Source organism: Hesperophylax consimilis, chromosome 11 (assembly GCF_061612785.1).
Source record: "Hesperophylax consimilis isolate HC1 chromosome 11, BYU_Hcon_1.0, whole genome shotgun sequence".
Lineage (NCBI taxonomy): Eukaryota > Metazoa > Arthropoda > Insecta > Trichoptera > Limnephilidae > Hesperophylax > Hesperophylax consimilis.
The window spans coordinates 30,151,734-30,171,698 of NC_142846.1; the positions used below are offsets into that span (position 1 = coordinate 30,151,734).

General features: G+C 32.3%; 1 protein-coding gene across 1 annotated transcript in view; it reads left to right on the forward strand.

Annotated features, from left to right (window-relative positions):
• The window catches only part of jeb (low-density lipoprotein receptor domain-containing jelly belly protein), a 253,680-nt gene that overhangs the window by 197,035 nt on the left and 36,680 nt on the right, over positions 1 to 19,965 (forward strand). The window lies entirely within an intron of this gene.

Genomic DNA, 19,965 nt, shown 5'->3' on the forward strand with positions numbered 1-19,965 from the left:
ATTTGATTATAAGAGCCGACACACGAAGACGCCCCACTATTGTAATGATGACAGATGCGTCTGGCTCAGCTGATAGAGTGCCGGCCGTAAACAGCTCTTACAAATAGTTTTAATCTTTAAAATGATTGTGCCGTGATGGAGGAACAGAAGCGACTACAGTTTTCAGTTGACACTCAGGAATTTATAATTATAACTAACAGATCGCGTTTTAACTGAAGGTGTTCCGTCCACTCGTGTTAATTTTTGAATTTTGACTGCCGAATATTGTGGTGTTTTTAGCTATTTATAATTTCTCTAGCAAGCCTTCTTGTGACGTCAATATCTTTACCACAACTTGTTTACGTTTCAAACGCAGGTGTTTTTAGGTGAGAATAATAATTTCGCCCAGCGACTGGTTTTTCAATTTTTTGATTTTTCTCCGGCTTGATTCGCCTAGTAACGGATTATTTTGGTGCATTTTTCAACTCGTAAATTTTATAATATTAAATGCAATAAATTCGTGTTTTCATGTTCGATACAGATATATTTTAATATCTTACTGCTTATGTGAATACCGCAACTGCTCGACTAAAACGAGTGGGGAGGGGAAGTATTAAAGAGGAGGAAAGTTGGTTACTCAGATCTGGTCACCAAATACGACTTGATGAATCTTCAATTTCTTCAATAATAATAAATGTTGAACGCTTGCGATACATGGAAAGAAAATTTCTCAATTTAATTCTTTGTTGTTTTTACAGAGAAAATTATTGCTCTTAAGGACCATGGTATCTTTGCGGATGCTGTGTGGAGGGTTTTTTTAGTGACGGAAGAAGAGGAAGTTCTAGGAAGGAAAAATACATGGGGGGTGGGTAGGAATCTGGGGGTTCAGTATGTCCAGGTGTGACGGACCTATGAATCCAGCCCTCCCACTGCGGTGCAAGGCGATGTTCCGAGAGAGTCTTGCATGAGAGGTCAAAAGGTCTACCTCAACCAGTCTCTCGCAATCTGGCCTGACGCATAAAACCTCACCAATTGAATCCGGATACCCGCCTTAAATCACCAAACGCTAAAGACTAGGGGAGGGAAAGTAGATGAAAAAGAAGGCTGCAGCCAAAGGCTTAATATTGTCTTTGTCGTGAGGTAGATAGAATCATTTGAGGTGACTTATGGCAGGGGTGTTGGTTATCCAATTAATGGTTCACAGGGCGGCGGTACCCATACCCGCCTCCCAAATTAAAATACCTACGTTTTGATAAATTTCAAAGAGAACGAAAATAGATTTATGCGTTCTGTTAACGTCGATGTCACCGGAAACAAAATGGATGATTTAAAATGCTGGAAAAGTTCAAATAAATTTCAAGCAAAATTCCATTTCCGTATTATTCCTGAAAGACTTATGAATATTATATGACCGGAGCGGATACACCGAGAGGAGGTAACAGATAACATTTTCAAAGCAGCTGTGAATGAATCCTGAAAATAATTTTACTTCCTACAATAGACTGCGGGTCATTTGTACAGTATCATTTAAGATCAGGGAATGAAAGATTTTATAAAATGTAGTCATTGTTATTTGAATCTCTTTCATGTTTAATGTAGTAAATCAAAAATTAATGCCATTGCGTATTTTTGACATCTGTAATGCCTAACTTCTTAATTTGAAGACCGTGGTGCTTGATGTAACGTAATTTACAGTTGTAATTGGAATTCGACCAAATGCTGGCACAATCAGAGGATCGACGTTTATCAGGTGCCGTGTCAACTGTCAAAATAGAAAATATTAAGCTAATTGTCGATTTGTGACGACGTCAAACGTGACTGGGGGTCAAACACTTGGGCCTAAGACAAGAAGGTCAACTATCACAGCTATGATTTGAGCCCAGTATCTCTTGTCTTACCGGGAAAGGCATCTTAAACCAATTGGCTATTAGGACCTACTTATTAAGCGTCATATTTGTCGATATCATACTTCTAATTCAGAATTAACAATATCATCTTGCGACTAAGTTTTCCCATATCTAATTAAATAACTAATTTTATCTTTTTCTGCAATGATATGTTATATTGATGGATATAACATTTAAAATAAGTTAAAAAGAAAAAGTTGTTCCTAAATAAATAATAATTTGGTTTCTAGTTGTATTCAAGCTTGGTAAGCAGATGGTTGTATCGGGAAGCTTTTTTGAGATATCTTTTGATAAATAGCAGTGTGATTGGCTTACCGTTGTAATAAGCTTATAAAAAACCGCGGACCACCTTTCGTAGTGGGTGTTTTTTGTAACTCCTTAGAGAAAAAAAAATGTTTTGACTTTACAAAATTGTGCATTTATTATATATTGTGCGTTATTTGTAACATAAAATTTTCAGCATGAAAAATATTTAGTTTCAAAGTGTAAAATTGAGCTAAGTTTTACTAACCCCTTTTTATGCTACCAATTTTCGGCGTAGAAAGCTAAATTCAATAAAGATTTAATTTACTGAAATGTATCCACCGCTAGCTGCTAGAGCTAGACAACTGTTGCTTTGTACTTGTTCGTTTCTCAGAATCAGTAATGAGTCGGATACAAGTCATATCCTCAGTTTCTAATTCACAGACCATCAACTTGCCTCGAGTCGAGCCATCAATGCAAAATGTTAGGGTTGTTCATCTACCCCTATTTATAAAGAAACAATGGGGTTATAAATACTTCCAATTTAAGGGATTTTGACCCTTGCGTCGTTCGATAACTTGGAAACTGACAAGGGTCAGTAATGGTTACTTAAAATTTCAGTAGGAAAGTTAAATCAAGGGTTGGGTTTTGCTTTCTCTTTGCATTATCTACTGACATATGAAAGGTGAAAATTTAATCATTAACGGATCAGGCTGTATTGAACTTTAAGTGACATGCCATGTTATTATTTACATATCTATGAAATCTTTCCGCTGCTAACGCTTTTCCGATATTTGCGTAGCAATCATACTGTTTTGGAAATATATCCAGTATTGTAATAAAGCTTTCTAAAAATGTTACCTAATAGGAGATTTTTGTTTATCGTGGTCATTTACAATTGCTATAAATTTATACTCAAACTCAAATCCATTCAGATTTTTAGTTTATGTGTATTAAAAACAAAAATGTATTTACTAAAATTGAAAGTATCTATTTTTGGATAGAAACTATGATTTTTCCTTTACTAATTGTGCTTATACTTATACCTAATCTGTCAGAAATTCACTTTCACACAACCTTTTTTTCCTAAAGTTCCCGAGAAATATTACCGAAATACACATAACATGTTATTTCTCGAAAGTGTTGTTTTTATCGAATATTTATTTAGATTTTAATTTTGTTTTTTTTTAATACTAAAAACATTTTCCCAAAAATACGTGTAGTTCGATAACCTTAGTTTCATGTTCTGTTATTTGCTGATGCCCCAGCGAAACAATATTTACGTTCGTAAAATTTTGTATTTTCAAGAAAATAAATTTATTATTGTTTATTGTTGTTTGATGCCTCTGCTAACTTTGTGAAAATATCCTATTTCGGCGTGGTTCAGCAGAAAAGTTTTTTGATACTTTCGTGGAATGGATGCTCCTGTTATAATTTTTATACATTTCTCTAAAACAATTACAAATTAAATTTGTTGTTGAATTATGAAATAAAAGGGACCAGTGGCCAGAATACACAATTGTATGACTAATTAATCGGTTTTGATTGTACCGAGCACTAATATAATTAAAACGATTCATACTTAATTTATAATTCTTATTTATGTTACCACCATAATACGGGCATTTGCCTAGTTTGTGGTATGAATAAAAATAAATAAATAAATACCTGTCTCTTCGATATCCAATCTGTACTTTTTTATTCCTTTTGTTAATAGAAACAAATACATAGTTTGGCCCCTTTAACTTTAAATTTAAAATTTTACAAGGGGTCAAAGGACCGTTTGTGTCATTTTAATAATAATAATAATATATTTTATTATTTTCCTCAATAATATTAATCTAATAATTATCTCTATTTGGTAACAAATAGAGATAATTATTTCATCAGTGGAATCTCCCGTGCTGAGGATTTTTATTTACATATCCAAACATTTACAAACAATCCTGAAATATTGTATTTTCTTTCTAAATACATAAATACGTGAAGAGCAGTATAAATTTTAAGATACAAAAAACCCATTTTTAAACTTAATTAAGTGATGTACAAAGGTTTAATTAATAGATAAAATAATTATAAAGAATAATAATGAATATTATTTACATACACTTAATAACATGTAAAATATGTATTAATTATAACAGTATTATGTAGTGTTTTTCAGAAATAATAATGAACATATTATTATATATATATAATCTGTCTATTTTCATCATTTGATTTTGAAAGGAGATTATATTTGATGGTGCCATTCCTATCTGAGTAAATATTATCGTAGCTGAACGACTGAAAAAGTAATTGCCATTATTGTACAAACAACGCAAAAACTTTAACCAATGTCCGAAATTCGTCGGAACCAATTACATCACTGCAACAAAACAAGCAAAATACAAACCGAAAACTATTCCAATTCCGTCGGGCGGTGGAAAGCCTTATTTCTGTTGAATAAAAGAAAAATAAATCAACGAACAAATTGAACACTAATGGTCTTGTAATGGTGAATGAACAACCCTACAGAAGCTCGAGGGAGTTCCCTTTTATCCTTCAATACGCCCGGAACATCCCCTGAGCTGAGAAGGGACTTTGTAGATTAATAAATATTGAAACGTGTACCGGTAGTCAACCGAATGCCGGAATATGTTTTAGTAGTTTATTTGCGTCTTTGTTTAGTTGAAAGGTTTCGTCCACCTACGAAATAATAATAGTTTAAGACGATGAACTATGTCGTGTAATATTTAAAATTGAGCCGCTATCAATAACAACCCTTACAAAAATGGCAATAAGGTTTAAATTCCCGCATAACACCATCCGCCTGTTTTGATTTATGCAAGAAAAAAACTTGGTCAAAAAGTGCCTTTTATTTTATTTTGTGGATGTTCAGGCATAAATATTTAATTTTTTTTCGATAATTTTATAAATAACTTAATTAGCCACATTATACAATAAAATTATAACCGAAAATGGGTTTGTAAGTACGAGATTTTTAACTTTAAAGCAGTTTTCATAGGCCTTTACACTATTTTTTTCTGGGCTTATAAAAAGATTTATCTAAAAAATACTCGATTATTTTAAGGGCCAAGATGTATTCTACTCGCAGTATTTAATTAAAGCATTTGAAAAATGTCTAGGCGACCAAATTTTCAAACCAAAAACGCATGATTTTGCATTACTACGTATTGCATCGCCTTAATCGATAAGTATTGTGGCTACTAATAATGTTTGGTTTATCTTTAGAAACTTTTTCGTACCTTGCATTATTCTATATATATATTTACGAGTACATATTTTCACTGAAATATTATTTATTATATTTGGGGTAAATATTGGTTCAACATTAAATGGAGGAAAAGGGTGAAATTCCATGATTAATTAATAATCTTTTCCGCAGTGTAAATATTGTATTTTTCTGTCATTTAATTTCCGCTGTCAGTTTGGGTGTAATTTATTTGCCCTTTTCGTTTAATAAATCATAAGGAAGTATTCATAGAATTGACGAAAACCAAATTTAAAATATCACGAAATTAGTTAATAAACAAAGGTAAGAATATATTAATCATAGACTACAGCCACCTCAAATATTAACTGAATATTTCATTACCCATAGACGTGTGTTGTAAGTTTAATTTTTCCTTACTTAAGTTTTCTTTCAAATATGAATTAGTCAGTGTAAATAACACTATAGAACAAAAACTTGTGAGGTATTTGCAGATCGTACACTCTAAATGAAAAAAAAATCAACACAATGAGATATCACTGGCCACTTTCAAATCAAACGTTCAAATCAAACTTTTCTATGCGTCATTAATTATCACTTCGTTCACACGCGGAGCTATTTATCATCAATCTAATTTATGACTTTAAACAATAATCACGCATGGATTTTAAAATTTGTTTTAAAAAATACGTCGCTTATGTCTTGAATTATCTTTTCAAGTATAAATAAACAATCCGAACATCAATGGGGCTTGATAAAAATTCGAAGTATATATTCATAATGTAACTGATATGGTATGCCCGGGCGGCCATGTTTATTTCAAGGATAACGATACACATGATTATAAACATGCCGGAGTAGAGCTCTTCAACTGTGGTGCGATGTAAGTGGTTGATTTATGGGTGCGATGTCGCGTTTGACTGGATACATGAAATATTGACACACTTAAAAAGGTTCATATAATAAAAAATAACTACACTTAAATTTACAAAAATAATGAAATAATTTTTCTGTTATTATGTCACCGTAAATATGTATCACTTAATATATTTTTTATCGTGATTTTGAAACAGTTCTCAACGCATAACGGCAGAATCATGGCTTTCATGTATTTCAGCAGCTTCGCAATTATTATCGACGTCACTGTCACTAATTTCAAAATCTGAATCTATTTCTAAAGTAGCACCAAATATTTCTTCGTCATTAAGACCACGACCCGACATTTTGTATTTTGGCAATAAAAATACTTTCAAAAATTGATAAAAAGTCAAACTTCTACAACTTTACACTTGATTTTTCACTATAAAAAAGTTTTAACCACGTATCTTTATTTGAAAATAATCTAACTCTGACGAAATTTTATATTTCTTCAATAGTTTGAATGAATGTATGTAACTGAACTTATTTTAAAATATGATAAATCAGATGAATGTACACTGTAATTAAAATAGTTCATATCCACGAAAAAGCAAACAATAATTCGATAATTCCAATGTAATCTACACGGCGAGCGTCTCTGTTTGAGAATCTTATAAAATGCGCCTGCGCAATAACGTGTGTAAAGACGCGGGAAGAATTCAAACTGATTCATTTTTCGCTCTGAGTTGGAAGATCCCTTCAAATCTTTGTATCGATGATTAGGATACGTATTATGGATAAATATCGTAAGATGTCAGTAGTGTAAAGATGTGAGATTTTTTAGGAGTATAAGTTTTACCGTGCTCAAGCATGTTTCATACCCATAACGCCGAAGAAACTTTGCGTCGCACAGATGTGCCACCCGCGTACAGGGCATGTACAGTGCGTCGCAGGCGTGCGTCTCCCGCAGGGAAAGGGTTTTAAAGCTACCTATCGTGTTGTTCTAAAAACTAATTATTGTTACTGTTATGAAATGTTTATATGTAAGTGTATGTATGTGTGAATACATGTATGCATGTAGGTGCATACACGTACATTATTCTTTGCTTACAGTGTTCTTGTTGTAATATACTGTGAAGCATATTATCCATTATCTCATTCCATCTTTTTCGAGATGTGTTGTAGGCTCGGTAAGCCGTGTTTTTTTGTCGAACTGCTGCGGAGCATTGTCGACTGAACCACGGCTTTGAACCCACACCAGTTTCTTTAGTAGTCGATTGTATGAAGCCATCCATCGCCGATTTGATGACTTCACCAATCTCCTGGGCACATCTTGAAGGGTCCGAAGTCCGAAAACAAACAGCTGACCACGGAAAAGCGTTGAAATGGGCCCGCATACCGAACCAATCTGCTGACCTATAGTGCCACACTTTTCTCTTCAGCCTCTCATTGGTTGGTCTGAGGTTAACGGGGATTGATGTCGTCACTAGGCAGTGGTCGGATGATCCCAGAGGCGTTGTGACGTCAATCTTATAACCGTGTGGCACAGTAGTTAAGAATAGGTCTAACAGATTGGAGCGGTGAGTCTGGACATCAGGAACCCTTGTAGGCTCTTGAACCAGTTGCTCTAATCCGTAGCAAATGGCAAAGGATTCCGCCTGTCGGTCTTTGTGCTGATATATGTAGGTGAGATACCGTGTCGCCAACTCCATTCCTCTAAGAGCTGGTTTTAGTGTAGCCGTCAATTATCGGAAACCAAAAACTATTGAGATCAGCCCCATAATCTTTATTAATATTAATGAGTTTCTTTTATTTCAATTGCCTCCAAAATTAGGCGTACATCTCCAAAAAAACATCAGAACACTTCCGAGCATATAAACTCGGCTACCTTGACAAGTCTTACAAACCATGGCTAAAGAAGAAGGTAGCGCAACACAGCATAATACTCAAAAAATAAATCAACGCAATGAAATTAAATTTTTCAAGTTTCTATATCATTTGTATTTATTATTGTTGTTTTATCTATAAAAAAGATATTTGTCTCATCATTCGATTTTGCCAAATAAAACGGAATAGTACAACTATTAATTTTCCTCTGTACACTGAATATTCTGCGATATTTGTGGAATTTGTGCACAAGTTATGGTCCGGCAATACGTTTCAATGAAAAACTTGCATATATTTTAGACCAAGGATATAGATTTGTCACTTTCAACAAGTCTGCCGTCTAGTCCCATCCCATTCTAAGCTAAAAATTTGCTTGATATATATTATTATGGCAAGCTCCTTGTCGTAAATACAATTTATTTGTCACAATATGCTGTGATATACACGATTAACATAAGGGTGAAATAATATTTTTTGTTTATAATACATTCTTACCTATTTAATACATTGAAATCTTCTTTTTCATGTGAACATTGAACAGTAGTCCAACTGCCCGAAGCCAGTAGGACTATGGCACCCCTATTTTGGGTATTTTGAGGCCGAACAGAGTGGGAAAGGGAATTTTTTAAAAGTACATTGTTAACAAACACAATGCCATTTAAAGCGACGACACTTTTCGACCGTGGTGGACTTTCACTAGTGTGATACTGAGAGTATTCAGCACTTTGAAGCTTTAGTATGCTAGCGGCATTGATCTCCAGGAGCAAAAGTGAAAACTCTGAAAGCTGAAAACTCGATGCTCTCAGCACAAGAATATTCATTTTAATGGAATAACTTATTAAAGCTCATAAATCTCATTGCAATATTTAATAGTTAAAGAAAAATAATAATAGTAGATGACACTGTGTTAAAAACACTGGATATTAAATGATATTTCATTTGCTATTTTCCAATTTATTTACTATTCATATTATATTTATTTAACACGACTGGAGAAATTAGTACTCTTTAGGACTGGAGAATTTTTATAAAATGATCTTCCAGATAAGTGGTCGAATTCTTTGTGTACATTTAAAAAGAATTTGTAATTATTTGTGCTATCCGAGGATTTCCAACATATTCTTTCATCTTTGTCCTTTTAAATTGTGGCACAATATTTTGTATATGTATATTTTTTCATCCTTTTCCTTTTATAATATTTTTTTTTTCTTTCTTCTCTCTTTTTTAAAATATTAGTTTACTATATTATTTCTTGCAATTAAATATCAATGTATATTATGGTCACCCTACATGTTTACTACATTACACTGTAATTAATTGACTGGAATTTGATTAATAGGTACCATGAAGGTACCCAATTCGTAGAAACGATAGTGTAACAATATTGTTCTGTTAATATATAATCTTTGTGCATTTTTTTTATTTTCATTATTTTGTAAAATCATTAACCTCGACACAGGCTCATCCTAGTGAGGTTAAAAATTCTAACGTAAAAGATACAATTTAAAGAACTTAAAAAGCTTACAAATTTATTTAAGCATCAAAGTTATTTACATTTTTTAAACATGTAATTATTTACAATGTCGCGGACTGTAAAGGTGAAAGGTTTCTGACTTTACAGATATGACTGTCTATAAAGGTGAGTTTTATGTTAAGCTCTAAATTATGTCAAGTCTTTGATTATTCTTAAAGAATAGTAATTATTAGTAATATTCTAGACTTATAAAAGTCAATAGATGCCAGTACAAATAAAAATCGGGACGGTATATCCGAGAGACTATGAAAGATGCAAAAATATATTTGGGTAGAACTTTTTCATCATAAACGAAATATAATAGATATCATTATGGGAATTAATTGAGGATGATATTGGTAAATTTTATGTAATATGAAATATGATATCGGTAATATTGAATAAAAATAATTAGGTCCCAATACCTCAATTGTGTGTTGTCCCGGTAAGACAAATGATCTTGGTCGTGTTTCTTTTTCTGTTTCTCATTTCGTTGAGATTTATTAAAATTTTCATTCTCAAAAATGTTAATAATTATAATTTTTTCAGTGTTTTACTATTTTCTTTATTTTTTCATAGAAAAATATTTTTCCATAGTATATAATTTTTATTTTCCCATACAAACAATTCAACTTGTTAACCTAAAAATTACCTTAAAACATTGGAGTTTTTAAATAAGTTATTCATATTTTTTACTTCTAAAATCATGTTTTATCACCCCTCCTAAAGTTAGCGCACTTTATCCCCCGGAATGATTCAAATCGCAATTCAATTCAATTTCTCCCTTTCCTTGAATAATACTTCTCAAAAATTAACCACGAACTTCAAGTGAAACTTAACAAATGAATCAATTATGATATCAAAAGATTCCTAGACCTTAAAAACCGCACCTCTTGTTTTCACGATCCGAGTTGGCATTAAAATTACTGCGGCGGCCGGAATTTCCGCTCCACCCATAAAAAGAACAAGATTTAAATCTAAGAACTAACAACCCTAAACTTTCTTGCATTGCAGACAGAACACAAAACATAAATTCACGCAGGCGGCAAATGAAATACTAAATAAAGCTGGACGGGGTATGCCATGTTTGCGGTATATTCAAGCTACGATGCAACTATTCAGCAAAGGGGGATGATTTCGCGTAAATGTCTACGGGGATTTCACTGCTCATAAATATATTACGTTAAACTCTACCTTACACAGTAATTCGGCCGAAAGATATATTGATTGCAGTTTAGCCGGGATTAAAGACGTTAGCTTTTATTAGTCGTAGTAAAGAGGTTTCAATTATTTTTATAAGCAATAATTGTTCGACTGAAACACTCATCCACATTGAAAAAATCTCCTGATAAAAAATACATGACGCCAACGGGACTCGAACCCGTGTCCATTCGATTTCCGGTCGAAAGCTCTGACCACTGAGCTATGGAGGCTTATCTCTTACCCGCGAAATTATTCAATATATGCTAGTGTTTCATTCAACAATTACTGCTTGTTACATTTTTTTCACCTGAGAACAATCTAGTGAGAGAGTTAGCACTTACAATGCCTTTCTCATATAAAATAAAGTTGGTTGTTCTCAGGTGAAAAAAATGTAATCTCAATTTGATGCATCTCCAACGACTTAACTTTTTTATTCAAGATTCTAAACTCTTAATTCGACTGTTGCGAACTTCTGCAACTCATAAACTTACGAATACCTACAATAACAACACGACAAAATACACTATTCTCATGCAACACACATCAGCGCAATTACATTGCGAATTCCCCAATACAACGGTTTCACACTATGGGAAACCAATACTTAGGTGATGTCGATATATTTAATATTAACTTTGCAAATTTTGTGGATTACGTAAAAGACTTATTTAAACACTATTCGTAAATGGAAGTTATATTTTTGTAAGCCAGTCAAATCGCTGTATTTTTAATTTATGTTCTTGTTATTTTTAATATTTCTTTCTCATGTTTCAAAACTGTCATTAAAATTGTACCACCTACATGTAAAAGCCCTCTGGGCGTTAAATAAATGAATAAATAGGGATATGTTGTGAGGCTACTGGGTCGGGGGGGGGGGTGAAGAAGAAGGCCGCAGCCGAATTCTTTAAATTGTCTTTGTTTTAAGATAGATAGAACAATTTGAGGTGATATATGGCAGGAGTATTGGTTATTCAATAAATAGTGCCTCCTAAATTGAACCACATTAATGAAAACAATTTTTTGTTCACATATCCTGTTATTTTCTCCTAAAAATACTACTGCATAAAATTTATACCTACGTAAAATGAAAATAAATCCTATTCGAGAAGCTTTTTAATCAATACACTTTGTGATATTTATAATATTCTCTTCTTTCCATGTCAACTTTGTAAAGTTTTTAGGAAACTTAATTAGTTTATTGGTAGGCTCCACGTTGGAAGGTTATTTATTTATCCTTTCCTTAACTCCAATATAATGTGGTGAACCTACCCCTAACCTGAATTCGTGAATTTGCGTTTGCCTAAAAATACGTTCGAAGGTAGAAGAGTGAACTGGTTTTATTTACTAACCAAATAAATTTTATCCAAGTGAAATGGTTGTAAATTGCTTCAGCTTTTAGGTATCAGCGTTAAAGGTTTACTAAAAGTTTTGTTACTTGTACTTCGCTCTTTTTCTAAAATCGCTAGCGTGGACCCGTCAAAAATAACAGGACATTCTAAATTCTTGACAAATCAATTAAAATATTTTTCTTTTTTAATATTATTTTGTCGCTTTTCTGAACTCTTCACACAATCAGTTCCAATTTTAAACATGACACGTAAAATATTTTATTCAAATAATTTAATACAATGAAGAGGTGTAAGATATTATTATTCTCTCGTACTTTTCAATTTTATGTCATTGGATAAATTTTATTTACCTATAATGTGTAATATAAAGAAGTTCGATATGAAATAAAGTATTGAACTATACCGGGAATGGAGGAAGTACGAATCCGAGATAGAGGATAGAAAATAGAAGCGTCGCGTCTCCGACGCGTTGGAGGGTTAAAGGATAGGAATATTCCGAGAAAAGGAAAAGCGGAGAACCAAGGCGGAAGTAGGTTTTCATGGTTCCGGGGAGGTTTAGAAGAAAACAGCCGCAGATCGGCAGCCGCAAATAAAAACACCCCGAACATGATTTTTTTCTTCTTCGTTGTATTTTTTGTGAAGTTTGATAACTTTTTAATATAAAGAAGTTTTTTCCCGAGAAATGTTATGGGAAATAGATAAACAAAAAATTAATATGGAATTCATAACTGCCTCCGTGGCATAATGGTTTTGAAACTGGAGTTTTTATAGTTAATGTCCGCCGCGGAGAAAAATTAATTTGGATAAATGATTTTTCACCTTTTTGACAAATAAAATCCCATCAAGGTCGTTTAATTTGGTTAACCCCGTCAAAAAACACCCCAGGAATAGACAATAATTGCAAAAAAATATTTTTCAAAATTCATGGTCATAATGCTTTTACTCTTCGATCCATTAAAAGAAATTTTTTTAAATCTTTTCGTCACAAAAAAATTGGATTTGATGGCAAAATACTTAATATGAGGAAATTTTAATTCATTTTTCTTTTAAATTATAAAAGATTAACCCATTGAATAATTTATTTTGGCATGAGTTAAGAGGCAAACTTGAAATTTTTAAGACTATCAAAATTAAGTTTTTTAATAAATTGTCATAAACATTTTAGATATTTGCTACGCATTTTGATAAAAAAAAAAGAATATTTCAGTTTCGTTAAGCATTTTGTGCTTCATTTAGCCGACCTCTTAAGAGAAACGTCTGTGCAGCCTTTTTCTAAATTTGGATTTGAGTCCAAAATACTTGACAAAAATAAAATATATGTATTGGTAGGTACAGCGTATATCTTTGAGTTACGGTACTTAATTTATTTGAATTTCAAGTTATAAAAAACCAGCCAATATTTCATGATTTTAATGAGGCCATTTTGGGAATTGTTCGTAGTTAACAATAATTATTTAAAAAAATAACTATGCCTTTTTTGTAAATTCAATGTAATATAAAATAAAAATGTTATAAATAAAGCATTTTGATGGGCTTAAATTTGATTTATAAATGACCGATTTACGTCGGAACATAAGTTAAATAAGTTGAACATAAATTTGAAATTTTGTTTTATTTTATATTTCATTAAATATTAAAATAGACGGTTTGGGCATGTGGAGCGAATGGGCAAAGAAAGGAGTGTAAGGAGAATATATGATGCTAATGCGAATGGTAGCAGAAGTCGGGGACGCCCGAGGAAGACATGGCACTTTCAAGTGAATCAGATACTCGAGTCGGGCCATGTCAGATACTCGAGTCGAGAATAATAATTAGATTATGTATGAATGGGAATGAGGCAAGAAGTGTGTGCCAAGACCGAGTTTTTTGACGGTCCGTCCTCTCTGTCTACCCCTGCGGAGAAACGGCGTGATGGTTAGTAAGTAGTTAGTAGTAGGGCATGATGACTTTTTAATTACTCACAAAATGTTGCCAAAGTTGTCTCTAAAATCATGAAAAATTCATTTTATTATGGCCTCTATTTATAATGTAAAACACAAATAAATAAAGTAATACATATTCGTACTAGATTATTTAATATACCTTTTAAAATAACAAAAATATTTTTTTAGCTTGGAAATACTAAAGGACGGTAAAATAGTAAAAGTAAAAAGAGAGAGAGAGAGAGAGAGAGAGAGAGGAGAGCGCCCTTAAATAATCTAAAATAATAAAACTTTTTCCGCTTTGATCTTTATAAAACAATATTTAAGATATTCTATTTTTGAAATCCATAAAAAAATTCTGTTTTTTGAAGTTGATAAAGTGGATTGAACCCTAATGTCGTTGTAGCCAGTTTAAACCGTTTAGGAATGTGCGGTTTGAAATCGTTTTTAAAATCAATAGTTAAAATGAATGAAATTAATATAATTATAGATGTTTAGAACGATGATCAAAATTACAAAAGAATTCCGTAAATTTTTGACTGTATCCTTATTTTTTTGTGAAAATACCCATCTTTTGATATAGTTGTTTGTTTCGCGTGTTTCGGGGGCGTCTAGTTCTCCACACATTCCACAAACCATCTAAGAAATCCTTTTAATCCTTTTTGTTCTCGTGAATGAACGCAAATATTGGAATTGGAAATTAACCTACTTTTCTACATGTGATCAAGCTGAAACTCGGCAGATAAACTCGTTGTTATCGACAACGCATATGGCAATCACGCATACAAACGCTGACAAATAAGCCTTATTCTGAAATCGAATGACATTACAGCAGTTAATAAATGCAATAAATTTCGATCTTACCCAAACGGGATATGACTTGATTGATGGTGTTGTTGACTCCTGTTCCTCGGTAGGAAGGTTCAATTCTCAGCCACACCAGACAAAATGGTTTATATATATTTTTAAACTTTGTTTTGACGGTTGATTTTTTTATCACCATTAAAGTGAAATTAGATTTTGTCACATTATTATTCTCGATTTTTACCAAATTTTTAGTCAAAATGGTGGTCGCATCTCGTATGATATTATGTGTAGTTTTAAATGTTTCATGTTTGCGAGAAGTCGTATGACGATCGCGTTAATTAAACTATTCGTTTCATAGCGTAATGGAAGCGAGAGATACTCGTATCATCTGTCACGCAAACACTTCCGAGGTAGTTTACCTGATACCCATCAGCCAACAGCCTGATAAGCTCTCCACTAATTACTGCAGTTGATAATGAATACTTCAGGTACACTGATTCGTACACGAGCTTTCCGACCGAATCCCACGCCTTTCATGAAAGTGAACAGATTAATAATTAATTATTAGCTTACATAATATTGTGAGATACGTATACGCGATACATTCAAGCCAAAATGTATTAGTTGTACCTGTTATTTAAGATCAATGTACGAGAAGGTGTACCTACTCGTATCGACACATCAATGTATGAATATAGGTGTACCTACTTGTACCGATACATCAATATACGAGAAAGTGTACCTACTGGTATGGACATATCAATGCACGAGAAGATATAAACACTGATATCGACACATCAATGTATGATAAGGTGTACCTACTCGTATCGACACATCATATCATGAGTATGTGTACCTACTCGGATCGACATAATTATAATTATTATTATTATTTGATAACTTGTATAGCGCCGTTTTTGTAAAAAATCACCTTAAGGGCGCTGTGATGTATGAGAAGGTGTACCTACTCGTATCGACACTTCGACAATAATAATAATTGGATAGCTTGTATAGCCGTTTTTGTGAAAAATCACCTAAAAAATCACCGGACTGTAAAGTAAGAGAAGGTGTACTTACTCATATTGATACATCAATGAGTTTTCCAGTAGGTAATTAAAAAACGTTTTAATAGTGCGAGTATTTAGTGGAAAACAAAAAAAATGACTTATTATCTAAAAGCGGTATATTTTTTAAGCAAAATATTTTTAACTTGCTAGAAATATTATCAAGTATTTCTGACTCCATTTATTTTTATCGTATAAATCACCTTGATTACCTTACTCGCTTTATTGTCTATATTAAGACATTCGGTAATACGAACGAGTATATTCCAAATAGTTAAATGGTGTTTATGATTGGGTGTCAATGTGAGCCGCCTTATAATTTTTAACCCGAAGGGTGACTTGAGGCAACGTTTTCTATTTAATTTATTAGAACCCAGCAGTCACGCCATCCAGCACTAAAATTTATGTTCCTAACTCTTGCTCGAGCCTACGTACGTCATACCTCATGTACTAGCAGAGGCTTTTGGTCTTATAATTCTCTTTTACATGCCTAAGGGCTAAAAGTTTATATAGAACCATTAAAATCTTTAATATATGGACGTCCGAAGCCATTTAAATGAATCTATGATGTTCTCGAGTGGGTAGCAAGATCATGAAAATATTTAAGCGTCACGTGAGTTTTTTAACTTTCTTATTAAAATGGTCCAGAATCTATTTCTACTATAAATAAGTCAAAGGTTTTACAACCTATCCCATTTTATATACAGATACAAAGTAAGGTTATTATAGCTTTTGACACTTGAAACTGGATTTATATTAAAAAATCATCTCTTGCAAACAAATTACAGACACAAAATATACCAACCATTCAAAAACCTTCAACGATAATTTAGCAGTAAAGCAGGGATAGAAAATAGGACCACCGAACTCTACCCTCCTTAAACAACCTGCAGTACAAGGAAGTGTTAGAAGACGTTAATTTAGCTACATGAATTGTACATGAGCAGAGCATCCTTACAAATAAATTATTGGAACGAGATAGCGGGAGTCCAATAGGAATACAGGTAGAGACACAAATTCATAGCATTAACGATATTTTCGCGAATTAAAGCGATAAAAGGTGTTTTTAGCGATAATAAAAAAGATTTTTTAGTAGCTATCTTGTATTGACAGATCGTCGAACGAACATTACACACTCTACTGTTAAACATGTGCCATGTTGAATTTCAATCAATAATACGATAAACAACTTTCAAGTGATTTTGATAATTTAATTGTTTTTCATTTAATTCAATTAATGCCACATTTCTTAAAAATTAAAGCTATGAATGGGTGTCTCTAATTACAGGCATTTCCAAGAGGTTGTCAAAATTCGGAACTTTATTCACTTAAAATAATAGGTGATTCATGAAAAAATGCTGTATTTTGGGGTTGTTTTTTAAACAAATTGACTTTAAACTAAAGTTGGTAGAGTGACTTCTGCAAAAATAAAAGTAAAAATTATATATAAATCTTTGATAATTTAGAAAATCTTTGGAGTGTATGACTAAGTTTTGCAATGAAAACAAGACATCGAAGTGACATAGTGTTTGTTAGATAAATAAAAAAGAAAACGGATGAATTAATCTAATTTTAGAAAACAAAACACTATCGGCAAACCGACGAACATTCCCGTTTCCGAATAACGCTATGTTATAACGTGTGAACAGAATGTTTGTATTCCGGTGGGTCTATTTGTGGTTATTCAGACAATATAATAAACCGATACGCTAAAAGGCGCCAAGTGACGTCATGCAAAGGCAATATTTTTTCAACAAACATCCGCTCGTTCGACCCCTACAAAGTTTTGACCTTTTTTATACAACGGCTAGGTTATATTAATATTCTCAAAATTGCTAAATTTTCGTCATGGCGTGAGAAAAATTAAAAAATTTAGTCAAAATTTGGGAAATAATGCAAAGCATTTGAGAAAAAATGTAAGAACGGAATTTACGTACCTATGTATTAATACAGATCATGCAGTACAAAAAACTTTTCACGTACATAAATAAATAAAAGAAAAAATGGGAACAATCAAATTAATTGGTTTCTTACGTAGGTTAGCGTTCTAATTCCGAAAATTGCAAAAATAAATGGCCAGTATTCTTTAAAATGATAAAGAAGAACATTTTTATGAAAATAATTTTCGAAAATGCAGAAAAAACACACGTTTTTTCATCATTCGGTAGAAATCACATTACAGAAAGCCAGCGAGACTATTGCAATCCAATTTTGGAATAGGAAAATGGAAAAATAACGATGGTTTCTTGCCAGAACGATATTTTGAGTAATTTGTGAACGATATTTCTTCCAAGAACGAATCGCAATGTTTTGTACCTAGATTTATAATATCTTCATTCTTTAACTGCCATTTTTTATGCTACGCAAAAATCATGTTGTGTTGTCGGTTTCCAAGTTCCATTAGGTCTAAATAGTGACTCGATTGCCTTGCATTCATATGAAAATTGCAACTCAAGCGAACGAATATTAAAAAAATAATATGTGTTTTACAAATATTTTTGTACTGTAACACAAAATTTTCACCCTTCAATTAATTAATCAATTGAATTGGAAGGAATTTTAGTACTGCTTTTAAATCAAATTGCATCGCTGACAATCAGTGAAATCTTTTACAGAGTTAAAAAAATAATTTTGCGTACTTTGTTCCAACATAAAAAATTAATACTACCTGAAATTTTTCGTGTGTTTTTGGTAGAATTTTTATAATTTATTTAACCTCTCCATTGTAATTGTGTACAAAAGGTGAAAAAATAAAACTGTTTTGTAACGAAAGAAAAAAATATTTCTTACCGTGTCCGTCAGTAGTGGAGGGGTTTTCTGTAGACCCATCTAAGTTTCTAGCGCCGAAGATTATAAAAAGTGATATGCCAATATGCCATATGTGCATGCCAATTTCCTAATAAAATATTAGTCATTCAGAATATATCGAGAACACGTTTTTTTTCGTAAATACCATGACGGAATGCGACAATATCAGTTTTTCAATATCTATATTTGTATAAAAACGTATTCCGCTGTCCACATAAAACATCGCTTTGAATTGATACTTTATTAACTCTGAAAATTCATTCGTTAAAGGCCTGCAATTCCGTTTTTCTCAGGAAAACTTATAATATTACTAGATTTTCAATAAATTAACTTTTTTTTTTAATATCATTAAGTTTTCAGTACATTTTTCTTACGATTAACCTATCGATATATATTCTATTTAAAAAGAATTCGACGTCGCGTCGCAAGAAACTTTAAGCCCTTAAAATTCCAAGTTAAAATGCCAAACGGCCCGCAGTGCGCTGGCTGACAATTATTAAAAATAACTTAAATCATTATATGTTTTTCCTATAGAGTTTCCACAGAATAGCTGTTAATATTCAGAGAGATGACTTTCAAGGTGAAAAATACGATAAAATAAAGTGTGCGGTAGGCTAACAGCATATCCGCTACGGATACGCTGAAATTCTTGCAAGAAGATTTGTTTGTTTTAATTTTTAAGCTTTGGCAATAAAATTGCTAAATTAAGGTGGTTTTATGTTATATTTATTTAGATTTAGTTATTTTCGAAGAAGATTTTTCATACACAGCGTTCGATAGAATAAAATTATTTGTTACGCTATTCATAATCTTAGAAACTTCTCACAACAGCTCACAATGATGAAAAATTAACAATCCAACTTCAATTGGAACACGTAAAAAATTAAAAGATCCTTTTAAATCAGGGATCGGCAATTGAATATTTTAAGAAAGTAACTTTAAAAGTTAAATTTGATACCAAAATAATTATAGTGATTAATTGCATTTTTTTCTTTTTTATCATCAGGTCAGATGTGTAGATTTTCAGTCAGTATGTGTTTAGTATACGTAGAAGTGATATCCTCTCTGAGTTGGTATTCATGTGTAATAATTAGTGGAATTTTTGTGGTTTTCGGCGTTTAATTTTAACCATCGAATACCAAGAACTGTTAGGCTAAGCCACGCCGTCTCTATTCATTTAATAATGTTTTTTGTGGATTCCAATTGTCTCC